This window comes from Gossypium arboreum, chromosome 6, assembly GCF_025698485.1.
Source record: "Gossypium arboreum isolate Shixiya-1 chromosome 6, ASM2569848v2, whole genome shotgun sequence".
Lineage (NCBI taxonomy): Eukaryota > Viridiplantae > Streptophyta > Magnoliopsida > Malvales > Malvaceae > Gossypium > Gossypium arboreum.
Window position 1 is genome coordinate 128,894,887 of NC_069075.1, and position 23,429 is coordinate 128,918,315.

At 37.8% G+C, this 23,429-nt stretch overlaps 1 non-coding gene across 1 annotated transcript; it reads left to right on the forward strand.

The window, feature by feature from the left end:
• The first annotated feature begins 9,113 nt into the window (after nt 1-9,113).
• LOC128294794 (small nucleolar RNA R71) lies at nt 9,114-9,220 on the forward strand. Its single transcript, XR_008285101.1, has one exon. It is a non-coding gene; the product is annotated as a small nucleolar RNA R71 (small nucleolar RNA).
• The last annotated feature ends 14,209 nt before the right edge of the window (nt 9,221-23,429 follow it).

Below are 23,429 nucleotides of genomic sequence, written 5' to 3' on the forward strand. Positions count from 1 at the left end.
AGCCGTTTTAGCTGGCGAAAAATATTTTAGTAAAAAATTTTCGGTCATTTGTTCCCAAGTAGTAATTGATCCTCGTGGTAACGAGTTCAACCACTATTTAGCTTTGTTCCTCAATGAAAAGGGAAACAACCAAAGAAGAATGGCATCATCAGAAACGCCATTGATTTTAAATGTATCACAGAGTTCTAAAAAGTTGGCTAAATGAGCATTGGGATCCTCATCCTGCAAATCATCAAACTGAACAAATTGCTGTATCATTTGAGTAGTGTTAGGTTTTAATTCAAAAGTATTTGTAGCTACAGCAGGTCTAACTATGCTCAATTTAGTTCCTGTTAAAGAGGGTTTAGCATAATCATACATAGTGCATGGAGTAGGATTTTGATTAACCGTAATTGCATGAGGTAGCTGATTGCCTTGATTTTCAGCCATTTCTTCTGTTGGGGGTTAAGTATCGTCTTCTTGCTCATTCTCCGTGTATTTTAAGCCTCGCCTTTTTTCTCTTTGGTTTCTACGTACTGTGCGATCGATTTCTTCGTCAAAAAGTAATGGTCCCGACAGGTTTCTTCTAGTCATAAACTATGAAAACCTGCCAAGAGAAGAAAAAAGTAAGTTAATAAATAATAATTAAATTAAATTAAATTGCACGAAAAATAAATGGCTAAAGTAATAAAAATTAAGTGTTCCTAATATCTTACTTCCCCGGCAACGGCGCCAAAAACTTGATCGCGCTATTTCATGATAGGTTTTAAATATTTATAATTACTCGTTCTTAAACTAACTATTACCGCGATGTAGGCAAGTGTACTTATTGAACAGTTGTATAGTTTTAGCAAGACTGGATTGTCGAACCTAAAGGAACTAAAAGTACTAGTAATGACTATTTTTTTATTATCTAGCCTAAGAATAATAGGGTTTTTTTTTTAACTAACTAATTATCTAAAGTAAGAATTCACAGAGAATAGAATTAGGGAATTTCTTTTGGGAAATCGATTGAATGAAGACAACACCTAAGGAAAAATCCACCTAGACTGTACTTGTTATTCTGGCTCCGAATCAGACGATTTATTCATTTAACTTGTTCCATAGAGATCCCTAAGTTATGTTATTATCCCTATTCAAGACTAATAACATCTAATCCCTAGATTGAATAACCGAGACTTTTCTCTAATTAACACTCTAGGGTTGCATTAACTCGATCTATGGATCCCTTATTAGGTTTCATCTTAATCTGGCAAAATCTTTTCACCTTATGTCTAGGCGCGCAATCAACTCCACCTAATTATGATAAATGTACTCTTAGCCAGGGTCTATTCCTCCTCTTAATAAAAGTTTATCTTGAATCAATATCTTAGGATATGAAAACAAGAATTAAGAACACATAATTAAGGACAAGTTAAATATTTATCATACAATTCAGAAAATAATAACAGATTCATCTTAGGTTTCATTCCCCTTATGTATTTAGGGGATTTAGTTGATAACTAAATAAGAAAACATCTCAGAAAAATAAAGAATACAAAACATCAAGAAAACCCAAAACTCCTGAAGGGGAATTGAGGAGAGATCTTCAGTCTTGATGATGAATTCGACTTCTGAGATGAATCAATCGGCTTTCTTAGAGTAATTCCTTACTCCCTATTTTGTGTGTCCTCTTTTCTCCTCTTCTAGGGTGTATTTATAAGCTTTGGAATGCCTATGAACCCTCAAAAGTGGCCTTTTTCGAATTGGACTAAACTTGGGCTCAGCAGGGACATGCCCGTGTGACACGCCCATGTACGATTACTTCAGGCAGTGCTCGAGCCTGTCGGAATGGCACGGGCGTGTGCTATACCTGTGTGAGTCGTGCTTCGATTCTACCAAATTGACACGGCCGTGTGGTCTGCCCATGTGAGGAAGTCCAGGCCATGTTAAGTTTGTACTTTGGCCCATTTTATCTGTTTTTGGCCCGTTTCTCGTTCCTTTTACTCTCCTATGCTCTCCTAAGTATAAAACATGAAACTAAAGCATTAAGAGCATCGAATTCACCAATTCTAATGGAAAATCTTCCATCAAATACTTTAAACATGGTGTAAAAATATATATAAATTACAGTTTATCAACCTCCCTCGCCCCCTAACCGACCTGATGAAAAAGTGCCACAAGGTATAACACCTGTAAGAGTTGTAAAGCCCCAGTGGACAAGCTTAAAAAGTATGGGCTGAAGAATTTAGAGCTAAGATTGATGATAATGCTGAACGAGTCGAGTTCTAGCTCGATAATACTACACGAGTGTTGGATGAATTATTGTGCACACCTGAGGAGTGATTAAAGTGTGTTGTATCTCTCCTAAAGGATAGTGCATGCCACTAGTGGAAGACCATATCTTCAGTGGTAGAGTTTAAGAAGAAATACATCAGTCAAAGGTTCTTAGACTCGAATTGAAAGGAGTTCCTATAACTCAAACAAGGAAATAATACTATAGCAGAATACGAAAGGGAGTTTGTAAGGCTAAGTCAATATGCAACTGAATAGGTTCAAACAGAGTCAGAAATGTGTAAACGCTTCAAGGAAGGTCTGAATGAGGAGATCAAGCTATTGATTGGGATTCTTGAGATACGAGAGTTTGCTGCATTAGCTGATCGGGCCAAGAAGGCCGAGGAACTCAATAATGAAAAGAAGCAAGCTAAGAGAGAAGTTTGAGTTATGAACAAGAGATCCAGCGGTAAGATGCTCCCATTTCCCACAAAGAAATCAAGGAGTCAACATGAATGCTCCACTTCATCCGTAGGATATTCGGGTAGAGCGAGAGGCTCCAAACGACATAATCAAAAGTCTTCCTCCCCTATGGTGACTAGTGTGGGGAGTGTAGATGACCAAAAGCCAAAGTGTAAAAGATGTAATAAATTTCACTTTGGAGAGTGCCGGATGAAGAGCGGTGTGTTCTATAGATGTGGTTCTCTTGACCACATCCTCAGAGACTGCCCAGAGCGAACTGATAAACAAGTGGAAGTAGCCCCGAAATCAAGTGCTTCTATTCCATGAGGTAGACCTCCGAGATATCCTGAAAGTGCTGGTGGTAGTCGGGTTGCGGCCAAAGACACTGCAAAATCAGAGACTCGGGCCCCGGCAAGAACGTAAGCAATAAGCCCTTGAGAGGAAGCCTCTGCTCCTGACATCATCACGGGTACTTTTTCTCTTTTTAACACTTGTGTTGTCGCCTCAATTAATCCACGATCGGCGCATTCATACATTTGCATGAGATTGGTGTCTAGTATGAATATATCCATTGAACCTACGGAATTTATAATTAGAGTGTCAAACCCATTAGGCAAGTCAATCTTGGTCGATAAAGTTTGTAAAAATTGTCCTTTGACGATTCAAGGTCACTATTTTCCGAGTAACCTTATGTTATTTCCATTTAATGAGTTTGATGTAACACTTAGCATAGATTGGTTAGCCCTGCATGATGTAATTGTAAATTGTGGTGGCAAGTATATTGAATTGAAGTGCCCAGATGGTAAGGTTCTAAGGGTTGATTCAAGAGAGTTGGATACCCCACCGGTTGTAATCACATTAATAGTTGCTCAAAGATATATGAGAAAAAGGTACGAAGCCTACCTTGCTTTTATACTAAACACTAAGGAAACAAATTTGAAGATTGAGTCCATACCAATAGTATGTGAATATCTAGACGTGTTCCCGGAAGAATTACCTGGACTACCTCCTGATAGATAGATAGAGTTTGGTATTGAACTAGTGCCAGGAACAGCTCCTATTTCTATTGCCCTGTACAGGATGGAACAAACCGAGTTGAAAGAGTTAAAAGAGTCAAAAGCACAGTTGCAAGAATTGATGGATAAAGGTTGTCCAAGGCCGAGCTTTTGGCCTTGGGGTGCTCCCGTATTGTTTGTAAAGAAGAAGGATGGTTCGATGAGGTGATCGTGTGATTCATAACAAGTAACAAATATTAATAATGAAGATCAAACCTAGACTAACTATTATTGCGATGTGGGCAAGTGTACCTATCGAACAGTAGTATAGTTTTAGCAATACTGGATTGTCGAACCCAAATGAACTAAAAGTACTAGTAATGATTGTCTTTTTATTATCTAGACTAAGAATAAAAGGGGTTTTATTTGTTTTAATTAACTAATTATCCAAACTAAGAACGCACAGAGAAAAGAATTGGGGAATTGCTTTTCGTAAAATCGATTGACTTGAGACAATACCTAAGGAAAAATCCACCTACACTTTACCTGTAATTCTGGCTTCGAACCGGACGATTTATTCATTCAACTTGTTCCGTAGAGATCCCTAAGTTATGTTACTATCCCTATTCAAGACTAATAACGTCTAATCCTTAGATTGAATAACCGAGAATTTTCTCTAATTAACACTCTAGGGTTGCATTAACTCGATCTATGGATCCCCTTATTAGGTTTCACACTAATCTGGCAAAATCTTGTCACCCTATTTCTAGGCGAGCAAACAACTCCGCCTAATTATGACAAAAGTACTCTTAGTCAGGGTCTATTCCTCCTCTGAATAAGAGCATGTCTTGAATCAGTATCCCGGGATATCAAAACTAGAATTAAGAACACATAATTTAGAACAAGTTAAATATTTATCATACAATTTAGAAAATAATAACAAGATTTGTCTTAGGTTTCATTCCCCTTAGGTATTTAAGGGATTTAGTTCATAACTAAATAAGAAAACATCTCAGAAGAATATAGAATACAAAACATAAAGAAAACCCAAAATTCCTGAAAGGAAATTGAGGAGAGATCTTCAGTCTTGATGATGAATCCGGCATCTGAGATGGATCAATCGGCTTCCTTGGGGTAATTCCTTACCCCCCTTCATCGTTTCCCTTTTTCTCCTCTTCTAGGGTGTATTTATAGGCTTTGGAATGCCTAGAAGCCCTCAAAAGTGGCCTTTTCTGAATTGGACTTAACTTGGGCTCGACAGGGACACGCCCATGTGACACGCCCGTGTGCGAATTCTTCAGGCCGTGTTCGGGCCTGTTAGAATAGCATGGGCGTGTGCTATGACCGTGTGAGTCGTGCTCCAATTCTACCAGATTGACTTGGCCGTGTGGTTTGCCCGTGTGAGGAGGTCCAAGTCGTGTTAATTTCGTACTTTGGTCCATTTTCTCTGTTTTTGGCCCGTTTCTCGTTCCTTTCGCTCTCCTATGCTCTTCTAAGTATAAAACATGAAATTAAAGCATTAGAAGCATCGAATTCACCAATTCTAATGAGAAATCATCCATAAAATGCATTAAACATGGGGTAAAAATGTGTATAATTTAAGTTTATCAAATACCCCCACACTTTAGCATTTGCTTGTCCTCAAGCAAAATTCTCAACTTATAATCAAAATAAATCCTTCTCAACTTATAATTTCTATCGATAATATCTCACATTAAACCATAAGTAATCATACATTGAGAATTTAACTAAAAGAGCATAAAAGTTTCAATCATTCCAAGTTGAGCATTTTATTTCGAAAACATAGGTGTCTTCCCTCATCTAAGTAATTACCTTTAATTCAGATATCACTGAGTTTTACATCCTCACTAAAGATTCACTCAAATCACTCGAGGTGTTTTAAGGACAATAAAGGAAGCATTCAATAGTCAATAATGGAAAGTCATTACTATAGGCTTGCATGAAAATCAAATCACCACCACTATATTTTAAGATGATACATCAATCAAAAGGTCTTTAGAGGGTTGTAATGAGGCTTGGTTAGGGGGTGTGGTCACAAGCTGAAAGAAAGGGTTAGAATCGAGATTGACTTGAAAAGTTGCCTTAACTAGAAAAAGAGTTAATCTTCACTTGCATACAACAGAGCTTCTCTCAGAATATGAATTACAGATATGCATACATAGTTTTTTCTTTTCTTTTCTTTTCTTTTCTTTTCTTTAAGAAAATTTAAATAATATTGACTAAATATCAAGAACAAAACATAGCTAGGCAATCCATTCAACTCAAATCTTGACAAAAATAGAGATTAATTGAGGGGATTTCAACAATAATGGGTTAAAGGTTAATGTTAAGGGTAATACAAGAAATGGTTTGTTAGGCTCAAGGGGGTTTACTAGGGGTTAATTGTGGAGGTAGGCTTTTCATGGCATGAGCTGGTTAATCCTAAGTGCCTTAATCATTTTGATATATCAAATCAAATGGTGTGGCCTCGACATGTATAATCAAGCAAGTTCTAGAATAACAGTTCAATACTGATGCACTCAAAGCAATAATAAAAGTTAGCATGAAAGGATGAATAGATGCTCAAAAGGCTCAAAAATCTTACAAAAATTATGGCTTTTTGATGTTTAGACTCGTGAATTCCAGTTCAAAGTAATACCTAGACTTGGGGAAACAGCCTAAGATTTTGAATTTAAAAATCAACTCATCATGCTTTATTCTCTATTGTCTTAAAGTTTAAACAATCAATGCATAAATGCCTATGCTTTAATTCAAGATTTATCAATCAAAATCATAAATCAATTAAAATTTATCCTAAATATGATATGAGAGTTTTTCATGAGAACAAGGTGATTATTCAAGGATTTTTCTAATAATGAAATAAATACCCCCCCACATTTAAGATGTACATAGCCCTTAATGTACAAAGATAGATATTAGAGTATAAAAATAAGATAGGGAGAGAAGTGAAACTTCCTGTATGAGGAACGGATGATATCCTTAGATTGGCGAGATCGAGTATTTGAGATACTTTGGATGGCAAGGTGGACTCTAAAGGTAAAGCGTTGTGTTTTTTTTTTTTGTAAGAACAAGTTAACAAATGAATCCTAAAAATGAATGGATCTTAAAAACTTAATAAAAGAAAAATAAAATGAGATAATTATTCTAATTTTTCAAGTGGCACGGCTATAGCACATGCCCATGTGTGCCGTGGCTCGACCGTGTTTGTCGCGAATTAAAATGTCACCACACGGTCTTCTCGTACGCCCGTGGGTATAGGCCATGTCGCTACGTGATCGTATCGCACTATTGTGTCTGGTGTGATTCGCTTCTTCCACGGTTGTGTACGTTTTCGCACGTCCATGTTATTTCGATAGTGTTGTCCATGGGTGCTAGACACGGGCGTGTCTCATGCCCGTGTTTATTTGACAGATTGGACTACGGCCATGTCGCACGGCCATAGCGTTTTATCGCAACCCGTGTTTAGGGAAATCTTTTACCCTATTTTCGCACCGCCGTATCGCACAGTCGTGTCTTTTCCCAGTTTGTGTTGAAAAACTTTGCAATTCAAAGATAAAGTTAATGATTTAAAGTGTTAGAAATTAAAATAAAGAAATTAAAATATGTTAGTACTCGGGTTGCCTCCCGAGAAGCGCTTATTTATAGTCTAAGCTCGACTTACCTCTTTAGTGAATGGTCAGGGTGATTTGAGGAGTTTATTCGCCTCATTCCTGCTATCAATCTCATCAAAATAGGGTTTTAATCGGGTGTTTTTTACCTTAAAAGTGTCGAACTTGGGGTGACTCACCTCCACCATACTGAATGGAAAAATACTGAATGCCGTAAGAGGGATTTCCTCATTCGGTGAGGTAGTGACAATGTGGGGATCTACGGCATCTAGTAAGACTTTACCGCCAACCTTAAGTTGATTAGGAGAGGTATCGGGCTTATTTTGGTGTAGTTTCGATTTATCATGTGTTCTCAGTTTGTGTGCTCGCCATTCGTCTAGTTCCTCTATCCGTAGCCTTCTTTCTTCATGAATGTGTCCTCTATCATTTCTGGAACATGGCTTGTGAACTTCTTTGAAGCATAATTTCCGCAAAGTCATATTGTCAGTTTTAGTAGATTGGTGTGGACTATTACCTTCAATGTTCAATGTCATGCCAGAATTACGAGCTTGAAGGGTGATCGTTTCGTCTCCCACACGAAGTGTAAGCTCACCTGTGCGAACATCAATAATTTGTTTAGCAGTTGCTAAAAAGGGCCTTCCTAAAATCTAAACTACCAATTAAACAAGGAATTGTAAAACTCCTTGGATCTTTCAATTTACGGGGCAGCTTATTCTGTAGAATAGCTGAGCAGACTGAATTTAGCTCCACATGCGACGCTTCATCCAACTTTCGCTTATTTACTAAAAGCTCTTTTAAAAATTTCATTGCATTTGGCATCTGCGACAAAGCTTCAATAAACGCTAGGTTAATGTGTAATTTTTTCAAAAGTTTGAGGAATTTACCGAATTGTTCATCTGAACGGTCTTTCCTTGTCGCATTACGGTATGGGACACGAGATCTATATTCTTCATTCTCTATTTTGTTATGACTTACCTCACTTTCACCTTTGCTCACCACATTTTCTTGCATCAATTTTGGCTCGGGTGCAATGAATCCTTCCTTATCTTGAGTACTAATTGCATTGAAGTGTTCCCTTGGGTTAGGTTCAGTATTACTTTGTAAGCTACCTTGTGGTCGTTCGGAGATTAGTTTCGATAGCTGGCCTATCTGAGTTTCGAGTCCTTGGATTGATGCTTGTTGATTTTTAAGTGCTATCTCGGTATTTTGGAAATGGGTTTCTAACATTGATATGAATTTTGAGAGCATCTCCTCAAGGTTCGATTTCTTCTCTTGTTGGTAAGGTGGCTGCTGAAAACCCTGATGATTTTGTGGCTTTTGATTCCCTTGACCTCCTCAGGAGAAATTTGGGTGGTTCCTCCAACTTGCATTATAAGTATTACTGTATGGGTTATTTTCAGATCTAAAGTTATTGTTACCCATATAGTTGACTTGTTCCTCTTCCGTTGTGGGATTGAAGGATTGATATTCTGTATGCACACCTCCTCCACTTGAGACACATCTCATTACTGGATGTACCTGCGTAGAACCAAGTAAACCATCAATCTTTTTATTGAGAAGTTCTACTTGATTTGACAACATAGTAACTGAGTCGACGTTATAAACGCCGGCTATTTTTGGTGGCTTAGTCCTCATGACTTGCCATTGATAGTTATTCCGTGACAATTCTTCAATGAATTCATAAGCCTCTTCAGGTGTTTTGTTGTTGATGGTTCCGCCAGAAGCTGCGTCAACCATTTGCCGAGTCGAGGGATTCAAACCATTGTGGAATGTTTGTACTTGCAACCAAAGTGGTAACCCATGGTGAGGGCACCTTCTCAGTAAGTCCTTGTACCTCTCCCATGCATCGTAAAGTGTTTCTAAATCCATCTGCACAAAATAAGAGATATCATTACGTAATTTAGTCGTTTTAGCCGGCGAAAAATATTTTAGTAAAATTTTTTCGGTCATTTTTCCCAAGTAGTAATTGACCCTCATGGTAACGAGTTCAACCACTGTTTGGCTTTGTTTCTCACTGAAAAGGGAAATGACTGAAGACGAATGGCATCATCAGAAAAGCCATTGATTTTAAATGTATCGCAAAATTCCAGAAAGTTTGCTAAGTGAGCGTTGGGATCTTCATCCTGCAAGCCATCAAACTGAACAAACTACTATATCATTTGAATCGTGTTAGGTTTTAGTTCAAAAGTAATTGTGGCTATAGCCAGTCTAACTATGCTAGATTTCGTTCCTATTAAAGAAGGTTTGGCATAATCATACATAGTGCGTGGAGCAGGTGTAACACCCCGTACCCGAGACCGTTGCTGAAGTCGAACACGAGGTGCTAACAGACTTAATTCATTTATTTGCACAGTCCATTTTAAAATTTCGCACAAGTCGGGTAATCGCATCACTTGTCACCTTAAAAATCATATCTTGAGTTCCAAAACTTGAAAACCAGTTCCCTAACTTTTTCCTGAAACTAGACTCATATGTCCATCTACAAATTTTTTTCTAGAATTTTTAGTCAAGCCAATTAGTACAGTTTATTAGTTAAAGTCTCCCCTGTTTCAGGGTTTGACTACTCTGACCTTCATGCATTACGACTTAGATATCTACCTGTACAATGCTTCAATGCTTATGCCATTTGTTTCAAAAGAAACTAGACTCGAAATGGAATCTGTACATATAGAGCATGACTTCTAATTATCTCTGGTTAATTTATAGTGAATTTCAAAAGTCGGAATAGGGGATCCAGAAATTGCTCTGGCCCTATTTTACGAAAACTTAAACATCTCATAAAATACGGCTCATATGATCATTTCGTTACTTTCATATGAAAATAGATTCATCAAGGTTCGATTACATAATTTATTCACTATCTAATTCCATTCCTACTATTTTTAGTGATATTTCAAATCCACATCACTGCTGCTATCAGCATCTATTTTTAAGGTAAACTTTACCTATTTCATGGTTTTCCATGGATCAACTAAAATTTTGTCATACATAACACCAAAATGACCGTGATTAACCATTCCAATGGCTAATCGTTACGAACATTTCCATAACACTCCATGAACAACATACAAAATGATTATAGTGCTATGCTCAAAATATATATAAGCCATTTTCGCATGGCTATCCAAATATATACATTCCGAAAGGTACATGACCAACAACAAAAGGGTAGTCCTATACATGCCATTTTCAGAGTTCAACTAAAAGAGTACCAAAAAGGCTTTGATAGTGTGGATGACTTCGACTTTGACACTCCCGAATCCGATAGCTGACGAACCAAAATCTATAAAACAAAGAATCAAGGAAACGGAATAAGCATTTAATGCTTAGAAGTTTTGAGTAATGAAATCATGCACAACTGAAGTATAGCATTCATATGACTAAACGAATAATTTCATATACACATATTCTCACAATCATACCTACTTCACATTTCCAACCCTTATATTCATACATAAGGAATCAAATTGACTAAAGGCCAGAATCTTGTTAATCGATTGAGCGAATACTATTTAAAAGGAATCAATTATTCCAATGCATATACAAAACATACCTCATCGTTGGGGTTTTACGAGCGTATTAATTGAAATTATTACAGCAAGATTACTCATTCCCAAACCAAGTACCTTCAGGATTTAGCCGGATATAGCTACTCACTCAAATGCCTTCGGGACTTAGCCCGGTTATAGTAACTCACACAAATGCCTTCGGGGCTTAGCCCGGATATAGTAACTCGCACAAATGCCTTGGGACTTAGCCCGGATATAGTAACTCGCACAAATGCCTTGAGGCTTAGCAGGAATTAGTCACTAGCACAAATGCCTTCGAGACTTAGCCCGGTTATCATCCGAATATTCATGCACATATCAATAAATCATGTCACATCTATATTTCATTTTCATAACTAGAATTCAAACACAAGTCACTTATCAAGCTTTATCATTTTCGGCTCAATAGCTACATACAAAGAGCATAATTTTGATTTGCTTATAACATGATCTAATCGAATCATAATCTAAGTTCCATTACTCGAAAACTTACCTCGAATGCTGTTGAACGATTTCAACGGCTATTCGATCACCTTTTCCTTTCCTTTATCGGATTTAGTTCCCCTTTGCTCTTGAGCTTAATAATAACAAATAAATCGATTTAATCATCTTGAACATCGAGAGAAATTCAAGGTACTTAGTCCATATATATATTGGACATTAGAGTCATATGCATGAAATCATGAATCAAATTCAACATATTAGCTAATATTCTCCTTTAGCCGATTATCTAAGTCAAGATAGAATCATCAATATGCTTACCTATAGCCGAATACATGCAACACCAATCTATGTATGCATTCATGTGGTCGAGTATACATATTCCAATATGATATCATTTCCATTTCGCTTAACACTTAACATTTACCACATATCAATTAACCCATTTCTTTACTCATGTGGCCGATTATACTTGGTCATGCATACACATGATTAAGTTATTTAACACCTAACTCACATAGTCATAGTGTACAAAATCTTAAGGTCCACATATGAATACCCCAAGTTCCCATGACTTAACCCCTAACCACATTTTTGCCGAGAATTCCTTGAATTTCTAATAGCATACACACATATAATCAATTAACTTAAGCTACCTTTAAACTTTTACTTATCACCTCATGCCAAACCATCAAATGAACTAATTATAATTACATAGGTACTACCAAAGCCGAAACCTATGCATACTATTATTCCTTATGCCCAAACCAAAAACCACATTCGGCACTTTCATCCACTATTCTACTAAGCATGTAATATTGAAACACAACCAAACTCACATTCGGCCCTAGCTCATAACAAGGTAGCCGATTCTTTTCCCTTAGTATCTAATGCTCACCCATGATTCTTTTTATAGTTCAAACAGTCATCTATCATCATTCACCTAACTTTAACATGAAACAACAAAACTCACCATTTCTCATCCAAATAACATGAACAACAACCATTTCTTGAACATTTTCTCATGACCGATTGCTCATGTTACCAACAAGATTCAAAATTTGAACATGGGCTAACTAAGGGACTTAGTAACTAGCTTAATACATTCAAAAATTCCAAAAGCTACCATGAATTACATACCTTATTCAAGATTAGAAGGAGTGGCCGAATATTTTACTTCCCCTTCCCCCTTCTTCTTAGCATTTTCGGCCAAGGATTTTAAAAGATAAACATTTTTTTTTTGTTTTCTTCCTTCAATTCACGGCAATGGAGGAGCAACCTAGCTATTTTTTTTTTTTTGTTTCTCCTCCTACTAACCACTATTATTTTATTACCCATGTTCTTTATTTTATTATTCCTAACGTAAAACACTAACATAAAATGTTTATAATACATTTTAACCCATAGCATGGCCGGCCACCATCCTAAGTTTTGGGTAATTTGACATGCAAGGACAAACATTTTGTAACATGCATCAATAGGCCACTTTAACATTTGCCTAGCACCTTTCTAAATTTTCTCACACAAGTCCTATTTAGCAAAATTCACTTACAATTAACAAAATTCAAACATGAAATTTTCACACATGCCTATATACATATAATAAGCATCAAATATAACGGTTAATTATTTTTATGACTCGGTTTTGTGGTCCCGAAACCACTTTTCGACTAGGGTCAATTTAGGGCTGTCACAACTCTCCCCCACTTAAGAAATTTTTGTCCCGGAAAATCTTACCGGTAAATAGGTTTGGGTATCGTTCTTTCATAGAGTTCTCGGTTTCCCAAGTAGCTTCTTCGATTCCGTGTTTGAGCCATAACACCTTTACTAACGGAACCCTTTTGTTTCGCAACTCTTTCACTTCACGAGCTAGGATACGAATCGGTTCTTCTTCATAACTCAAGTCGATTGAATTTCAACCTCGATGGACTAATTATGTGCGAAGGATCGATCAGAACGTCAAGCATCGAAACATGAAAAACATTGTGAATCCTTTCAAGTTCAGGCGGTAAAAGCAACCTATATGCAACTGGACCAACTCGTTCGGAGATTTCATACGGCCCAATGAATCTCGGACTCAGTTTGCCCTTACGGCCAAATCTGAGTATCTTTTTCCAAGATGAAACCTTAAGAAACACTTTGTCTCCACGATACTCAATATCTCTTTGTTTTAAATCGCGTGATGACTTCGACGATCGGATGCTGCCTTCAGACTTTCACGAATTATTTTTACTTTCTACTCAGCATCTTTAACCAAATCAACTCCGAAAATTTTACTTTCATAGAGCTCGGTCCAAAACAATGGTGTACGGCATTTACGATCGTACAAAGCCTCGTAAGGTGCCATCTTAATACTTGATTGAAAACTATTGTTGTGCTTAATTCAATCAAAGGTAAATACCGTTCCCATGAACCACTAAACTCAAGGATGCAACATCTCAACATATCCTCGAGTATCTAAATTATCCGCTCGGATTGACCATCGGTTTGGGGATGAAAAGTAGTGCTAAAATGCAGCTTGGTACCCAAAGCTTCTTACAATTTCTTCCAAAATCGCGAGGTGAATCTCGGATATCTATCGACACAATAGAAATAGGTACCCCGTGTAATCTCACAATCTGAGAAACATACAATTCAGCTAGTTTATCCAATGAAAAATTCATACGTACGTGGATAAAGTGAGTTGACTTAGTCAGTCTATCAACAACAACCCAAACCGCATCTTTCTTACTTGCCGATACTGGCAACCCAGATACGAAATCCATCGTGACTCGATCCCATTTCCATTCAGGTATCATGATTGGCTGGAGTAAACCCATAGGCACTTGATGTTCCGCCTTCACTTGCTGACATATTAAACACTTCGAAACAAAATCGAAAATGTCTCGTTTCATACCATGCCACCAAAACTGATGTCTCAGATCGTTGTTGACATTCGGCTACAATGAGCTTCGTTCAGAATCATCGAAATAAGTTCTGAATTTCTTGGAACACACAAACGGCTTCTGAACCTCAAACAATCATCATCATCCATTTGAAACTCTGATTCCATATTCGAAACATATTCAGCCCGTCTTGCGACCAATTCATCATCGACTTTCTGAGCTTCACGAATTTGATGAATCAATAATGGTTTGGCCTTTAATTCTACTACTAACATATTGTCGGATAGAATAGACAAGTGTACATTCATCGCTCGTAAAGCAAATAGTGATTTACGACTTAAAGCATCCGCAACCACATTAACCTTTCCCTGGTGATAGTCAATGACAAGCTCATAATCTTTTAACAACTCGAGCCAACGTCTTTGTCGCAGATTCAAGTCTCTTTGAGTCATCAAATATTTGAGACTTTTGTGATCCGAATATACATGGCACTTCTCACCAAATAAGTAATGTCGCCATATTTTCAAAGCGAACACGATGGCAGCTAGTTCAAGATCATGGGTCAGATAATTTTTCTCATGTGGCTTCAGTTGTCTCGACGCATAAGCTACAACTCGACCCTCTTGCATCAATACGCAACCCAATCCAAGTAGGGATGCATCACTATAAATGACAAACTCTTTGCTTGATTCGGGCTGCACTAGTACTGGAGCTTCAGTCAAATAAGTTTTTAGTTGATCGAAACTTTTCTGACATTTTTCTGACCATTCGAACTTAACATCTTTCTGAAGTAGCTTCATTATTGGTGTGGCTATCATCGAGAAACCCTTTACAAACCGTCTGTAGTAACCGGCTAGTCCCAATAAGCTCCGAACCTCAGTAATATTTCTCGGAGGCTTCCAGTTAAGTATGGCTGAAATTTTGCTCAGATCAACTCGAATGCCCGATGCAGATACCACATGACCCAAGAAGCTAACCTCTCTTAACGAACTCGACTTCATCGAACTTAGCATACAACCGCTTATCCGTAAAATTTGCAACACTAATCCTGTGTTCAAAGATGATCGGTTTCATTTCTTGAATAGACCAAAATATCATCGATAAACACAACTACAAACCGATCTAAATACGGTCTGAAGATCCGATTCATCAGATCCATAAATACCGCGGGGACATTAGTCAGCCCAAACGGCATCACTAAGAATTCGTAGTGACCGTATCTCGTTCTGAAAGCAGTTTTGGGTATGTCCGAATATTGAATTCACAACTGACAATAACTCGATCTCAAATCTATCTTTGAAAACACCGAGGCTCCCTTTAGTTGATCAAACAAATCATCAATACGCGGTAAAGGATATTTATTCTTTATTGTCACTTTATTCGGTGACGATAGTCGATGCACAACCTCATGGTTCCGTCCTTCTTTTCACAAACAATCTTGGTGCACCCCAAGGTGAGAAACTTGGTCGGCGAAACCTCTATCCGTCAACTCTTGCAATCGAGCTTTCAACTCTTTTAACTTGGTTGGTGCCATACGATCACGGAGCTATCGAAATCGGTGTAGTCCGGTACAAGCTCAATACCAAACTCTACCTCCGAACAGTGGTAAACCCGGTAATTCTTGGGAAAAACATCCGGTATTCACAAACCACCAAGCATGATTCAGGTTTCTTTTCTAACTCTTTGTCATCAAGTACATACGCAAGGTATGCTTCACACCCTTTCTTACATATTTCGAGCCAACATTGATGATATTACATTTGGCAACCCATTCAAGTCCGTAGACTCAACTCGGATTATCTTGTTATTTACACACCTCAAATCAATGGTTTTCTTTTGCAATTTACAATTGCATCATGTACGATCAACCAATCCATACCGAGGATAACATCAAATTCATCAAACGGTAAAAGCATCAAATCGGTAGGAAAACAGAACCTCAGTTACTAGGGACATTTCTTACACACTTTGTCAACAAGTACATAACGACCCAAGGGATTCGACACTGAATTACGAACTCGAGAGACTCAACAAGTAAAGTCTTCTTTGGATGCTAAGGTTTCACATATATAAGAATGAGTAGAACCAGGTCAATCAAAGCAATCACATTAGTATCAAAGAGAGTAAAAGTACCGGTAATAACATCTGGCGAGGAAGCATCCTCGCGTGCGCGTATAGCATAAGCCCTAGCAGGAGCACGAGCCTCAGATCTGGTTGTAGCGTCTCTAGATCCTCTCTGACCACCAATAGGATTTCCCGTGTTTCCAGATGGTCTACCTTGAGCAGTGGTAGCACCTGGTTTCCCACTTTGATTTACATTCTGTTCAGACAATCTCGGGCAATCTTTAATAAAGTGGTCAGCTGATCCGCACTTGTAACAGGAGCGGTCATGGAATCTACAACTCCCCGAATGCCATTTACCACAATACTGGCACTCTATTCTGTCTCGACGTTCATTTCCAACACTAGCGACCGAAGTGACTCGTGTACCCACAGGGGGTCGATCACGATCTCATCTAGAAAAGCCCGAAGTGTCTCTAGATCGGCCTAAATCATCTCTAAATTTCTTCGATGACTGTTGAAAGGGCTTTTCTGAAGATCTCTTACGAAACTCCTTTGCTCCCATATCAGCTTTTCTTTTCTCCTTACTGAGCTCCTCGGCTTTGCAAGCTCGCTCGACAAGTACCACAAATTCTCGGATTTCTAAAATGCCAACATACAGCTTTATATCATCGTTCAGTCCATCCTCAAAACGTTTACACATCACAGCTTCTGAAGAAATGCATTCTCGAGCGTACCGGCTAAGTCTTACAGACTTTAATTCATAATCAGTAACCGACATGGAACCTTGTTTAAGTTCAAGAAATTCCTTCCGTTTTTTATCAATGAATCTCTAACTGATATACTGTTTTCGAAACTCGGTTTGGAAAAACTCCCAAGTTACTTGCTCTCTGGGCACAACAGAAATCAACGTATTCCACCAATAGTAGGCAGAATCACGTAGCAAGGAGATAGTACACTTTAGCACTCATCGGGTGTGCAAGATAGCTCATCGAGTACCCGAATAGTGTTGTCCAACCAAAATTCAGCTTGCTCGCATCATCGTTGTCTGTAGCTTTAAATTCAGAGCCCGTGTTTTGGATTTACATCAGCTGGGGCTTATTTGACCTTATTTGGTCGATTCACGGATGTATTGTAGGTGCGGGGTTGTATTAGTCGGGAATGGAGGTTGTGGAACAGCCGTATTAGTTCGAATGTATTGGTTGAACCAATCATTCATCACGCTATAAAAAGCTTGTCTAGCTTCATCATTCTGATTACTAGCAATAGGTTGAGAGTCTGTTGCGCTGTCCCCTAAAGGGAGCAGCGCTACACTCTCAAGATCATCAGATACCGTTCGGTTGGGATCGGGATCCATTTCTATAAGGAAACACATTTTAACTGTCAAAAATCACCACACTATCACATAAACACATAATGGCATTTATAGCTAGACCCAAACGTATTACGGTAGTCCTAGAATCGACTAAACCGTAGCTCTGATACCAATAAAATTGAAACACCCCGTACCCGAGACCGTTGTCGGAGTCGAACACGAGGTGCTAACAGACTTAATTCATTTATTTGCACAGTCCATTTTAAAATTTCCAGACAAGCTGGCTAACTGCGTCACTGTCACCTTAAAAATCATATCTCGAGTTCCAAAACTCGAAAACCAGTTTCGTAAATTTTTCCTGAAACTAGACTCATATTTCCATCTAAAACGTTTTTTCTAGAATTTTTGGTGAAGCCAATTAGTACAGTTTATTAGTTAAATTCTCCACTGTTTCAGGGTTCGACTACTCTGACCTTCATGCATTACGACTTAGATATCTCCCTGTACAGGGATTCAATACTTATGCCGTTTGTTTCTAAAGAAACTAGACTTGAAAAGGAATCTGTACATATAGGTCATGACTTCTAATTATATCTGGTTAATTTATAGTGAATTTCCAAAGTTGGAACAGGGGATCCAGAAATCGCTCTGGCCTTGTTTTACAAAAACTTAAACATCTCATAAAATACTGCTCATATGATCATTTCGTTACATTCATATCAAAATAGATTCATCAAGGTTCGATTACATAATTTATTCACTATTTAATTCCATTCCTACTATTTTTAGTGATTTTTCAAATCCACATCACTGCTGCTGTCAGCATCTATTTTTAAAGTAAACTTTACCTATTTCATGGTTTTCCATGGATCAACTAAAATTTTGTCATACATAGCACCAAAATGACTGTGATTAACCATTCCAATGGCTAATCGTTACCAACATTTCCATAACACTCCATGAACAACATGAAAAATGATTATAACGCTATGCTCAAAATATATATAAGCCATTTTCGCATGACTATCCAAATATATACATTCCGAAAGGTACATGACCAACAACAAAAGGGTAGTCCTATACATGCCATTTTCAGAGTTCAAGTAAAAGAGTACCAAAAGGGCTTTGATAGTGTGGATGACTTCGACTTTGACACTCCCGAATCCGATAGCTGACGAACCAAAATCTATAAAACAAAGAATCAAGGAAACGGAATAAGCATTTAATGCTTAGTAAGTTTTGAGTAATGAAATCATGCACAACTAAAGTATAGCATTCATATGACTAAACGAATAGTTTCATATACACATATTCTCACAATCATACCTACTTCACATTTCCAACCCTTATATTCATACATAAGGAATCAACTTGACTAAAGGCCGGAAGCTTGTTAATCGATTGAGCGAATACTATTTAAAAGGAATCAATTATTCCAATGCATATACAAAACATACCTCATCATTGGGGTTTTACGAGCGTATTAATTGAAATTATTGCAGCAAGATTGCTCATTCCCAAACCAAGTACCTTCGGGATTTAGCCGGATATAGCTACTCTGTGACAGCCCTATAGTGACCCTAGTCGGAAAGCGGTTTCGGGACCGCTAAACCGAGTCACTAAATTATTTGAATGTGATATTTATGGTCTAAAATATGTGTCTATGAATGTGCGAAAATTTTAAGCTTCGATTTAGTTAATTGCATGTGAATGTAGTACATAGGACTTGTGTGACACTTTTGAAATGTGATAGGCTAATCTATAAGGATCTAATATCTGCATGTAATCAAAAGGAGGACTTGCATGTCAATTTTCCCCCTAATTAGTAGTGGCCGGCCATGAGCATGAGGGTGGACAAAATGTTATGGCTAAAACATGTCATAAACATGTTGGGTTGATGCTTTATGTTAGGAATAATAAAATAAAGAGCATGGGCAATAAAATATTAGTGTTAGTAGGAGGAGAAACAAAAAAAAAAAGAATGTGTGTGGTTGTTCCCCCCCCCCATTGCTGTGAGTTGAAGAAAAGAAAACAAAGAAAAAAAAGTGTCCATCCTTTTTCATTTCTTTTGGCCGAAAGTCCTGAGGAAGAAGGAAGGAGCTCTTGCTTCATGATCGGCTTGGAAGAGGATTAGGAAGAGGTTCGGCCATACTTGTATCTAGGTTAAGGTATGTTTGATGTTGTGCCATGAGATTCATGCATGTTTTTAGTAGTTAGCTTGAGTTCTAACTAGCCCATGGTTCAAATCTTTACTATGTCATGGAGATGATATTCGGCTAAGGTGGATTTGTGTTGATGTCATTTGCATGCTAAAAGTGAAGCTTTGTAATGATGCATGTGATGGTGGATTGATGACTCTTGAATCTTCTTTTTAGCATTTTTGAGTGAGACATTAAGTTCTTTGTTTAACCATGACCAAAATTGAATTGGTATGGTGTTGTGATGCATTCGGCCATGGTAGGAAGTAGAAGAGAAATATGGTTGTTGTTCACGTTATTTGGATGAGAAATGGTAGTAAGGTGAAGTGCAAATGTTAGTGTTTGATTTACTAGTGTATATATGTGTATTGGCCAAGTTTTGAACTTGAAACAAAATGGTGTTTAGTCAATACAAGTGACCATACTTGTAGAATGTATTAAGTGTTGCAATCGGCCTCAACATAGACATACATGTTCGGCCACATGAATGAGTACATAAGTTGATGTGTATGTTCGGCCATAGGTAAGCATATTGATGGCTTTATCTTGACTTAGAAAATTCGGCTAAGGGGAATATTATCTAATATGTTGAATTCGATTCGTGATTTCGTACATATGTGACTTTAATGTCGAAGGTATATTTGGGCTAAGTACCTTGAGCTTCTCTTTTGATGTTCGAATGAATTGTATTAAATTGCTTAATGTGATTAAAAATGCGTATGACCATTTTGTATTTGAGCTAAAGGTTGCCATATGACCCATCAAATTCATTGTCATGTTCGCCATAAGCTAGCATAATGAGACTTTAATAAGTTAAATTTGGTTGAATTAGCTCAAGAGCTTAGAGGACCAATGTTGGATAAGGAAAGAAAAAGTGATCGAATAGTCAGCCAAATCGCTCGACAACATCCGAGGTAAGTTTTTGACTAATGGAGCTTAGATTATGATTCGATTAGATTATGTCTTAAGTAAATCAAAATCATGCTCTTTGTATGTGGCTATTGAGCCAAATTTGTAAGTGTGATAAGTGTTTTGTGTTTGAGCTTTGGTAATGAAAATGAAATATGGATGTGTCATGATTTATTGATATATGTGCATGGTTATTGAATGATATCCTGCTAAGTCCGAAGGATTTTGTGCTAGGTGACTATAACCGACTAAGATCCAAGGCATTCGTATGAAGTTGCTATATCCGGCTAAGACCCGAGGGCATTTGTGCTAGCGATTATATCCGGCTAAAACCGAAGGCATTTGTGCTAGCGATTATATCCGGCTAAAACCAAGGCATTTGTGCTAGCGACTATATCCGGGCTAAGTCCCGAAGGCATTTATGCTAGTGACCACATCCGGGCTAAGACCCGAAGGCCTTGTGCAAGTAGTTATATCCGGCTAAATCCTGAAGATTTCTTGAGTTTGGGAATGAGCGATCTGCTGTAATAATTTCAATTAATACGCTCGTAAAATCTCAACAACGAGGTATGTGTTGTACATGCATTGGATTAATTGATTCCTCTTAAATAGCATTCGCTCAGTCGATTAAGGAGCTTCCGGTTTTTGGTTAAGTTAATCCCTTATGTATGAATATAAGGGTTGGAAATGTGAAGTAGGACTGATTTTCGAGAATATATGTGTATATGAAATTATCCGTTTAGTTATATGAATGCTATACTTCAGTTGAGCCTAATTCCATTGCTCAAAACTTACTAAGCATTAAATGCTTACTCCGTTCTTTGAATCTCTGTTTTATAGATTTTGGTTCATCAGCTATCGGACTCGGGAGTGTCGAAGTCGAAGTCACCCAAACTATCAAAGCCCCTTTTGGTACACTTTTGGTTGAACTTTGAAATGGCATGTATAGGACTACCCTTTTTGTTGTTGGTCATGGACCCTTTGGTTTTGTATAAATTTGGATAGCCATGCGAAAATGGCTTATATACACTTTGAGCTTAATATTATAATCGTCTTGTATGATGTTCATTAATAGGTATGGAAATGTTTGGGAACGATTAGCCATTGGAATGGTTAATCATGATCATATTTTGTGCTATTTATGCAAAAGGGCTAGTTGAATCATGGAAACTTTGTAATAGGTAAAGTCTACCTTAAAAATAGATGCTGATAGCAGCAGTGATGTGAATGTGAAAAATCACTAAAAATAGTAGGAATGGAATTGAATAGTGAAAAAATTATGTAATCGAACCTTGATGAATCTATTTTCATAGGAAAGTAACGAAACGATCATATGAACAGTATATTATGAGATATTTAAGTTTTCGTGAGACAGGGCCAGAACGGCTTCTGGATTCCCTATTTCGACTTTGGAAATTCATTATAAATTAACCAGAGATAATTATAAGTTATGCCATATATGTATAGATTCCTTTTTGGGTCTAGTTTCTATAGAAACAAACGGCATCAGTATTGAAGCCCTGTATAGGGAGATATCCAAGTCGTAATGCGCAAAGGTCAGTGTAGTCAAACCCTGAAACAGGGGAGACTTTAACTATTAAACTGTACTAATTGGCTTCACCAAAAATTCTAGAAAAAAATTTTTAGATGAACATATGAGTCTAGTTTCAGGAAAAATTTACGGAACTGATTTTCGAGTTTTGGAACTCGAGATATGATTTTTAAGGTGACAGTGACGCAGTTAGCCAGCTCGTCTGGAAATTTAAAATAGACTGTGCAAATAAGTGATTTAAGTCTGCGAACCCCTCGTGTCTAACTCCGGCAACGGTCTCGGGTACGGGGTGTTACAATTTTATTGGTATCAGAGCTACGGTTTAGTCGATTCTAGGACTACGGTAATACGTTTGGGTCTAGCTATACATGCCATTTTGTGATTATTTGATAGTGTGGTGATTTCTGACATTGCAAATGTGTTTATTTATAGTAATGGATCCCGATCCCAACCGAGCGGTAGCTGATGATCTTGAGAGTGTAGCGCCTGCTCCCGCACAAGGGACGGCACCGGCGGACTCTCAACCTATTGCTAGTAATCCGAATGATGAAGCTAGACAAGCTTTTTATAGCGTGATGAATGATTGGTTCAACCAATACATTCAACTAATACGACTATTCCACAACCTCCATTCCCGACTAATACCACCTCAAGACCTACAATACCTCCGAATCGACCAAATAAGGTTGAATAAGCCCCAGTTGATGTAATCCGAAAACACGGGCTATGAATTTAAAGCTACGGACAATGATGATGCCGAAAGCAAGCGAAATTTTGGTTGGACAACACTATCCGCACTCGATGAGCTATCTTGCACACCGATGAGTGCCTAAAGTGTACTATCTCCTTGCTACGTGATTACGCCTACTATTGGTGGAATACGTTGACTTGTTATGCCCGAGAGCAAGTAACTTGGGAGTTTTTCCAAACCGAAGTTTCAAAGAAGTATATCATCGAGATTCATTGATCAAAAACGGAAGGAATTTCTTGAACTTAAACAAGGTTCCATGTCGGTTCACATCGACTATGAACGAAAAATTGTAAGGCTTAGCCGGTACGCGCGGGAATGCATTTCTTCAGAAGCCGTGATGTGTAAACATTTCGAGGATGGGCTGAATGATGATATAAAGTTGTATGTTGGCATTTTGGAAATCCGAGAATTTGTGGCACTTGTCGGCGGGATTGCAAAGCCGAGGAGCTCA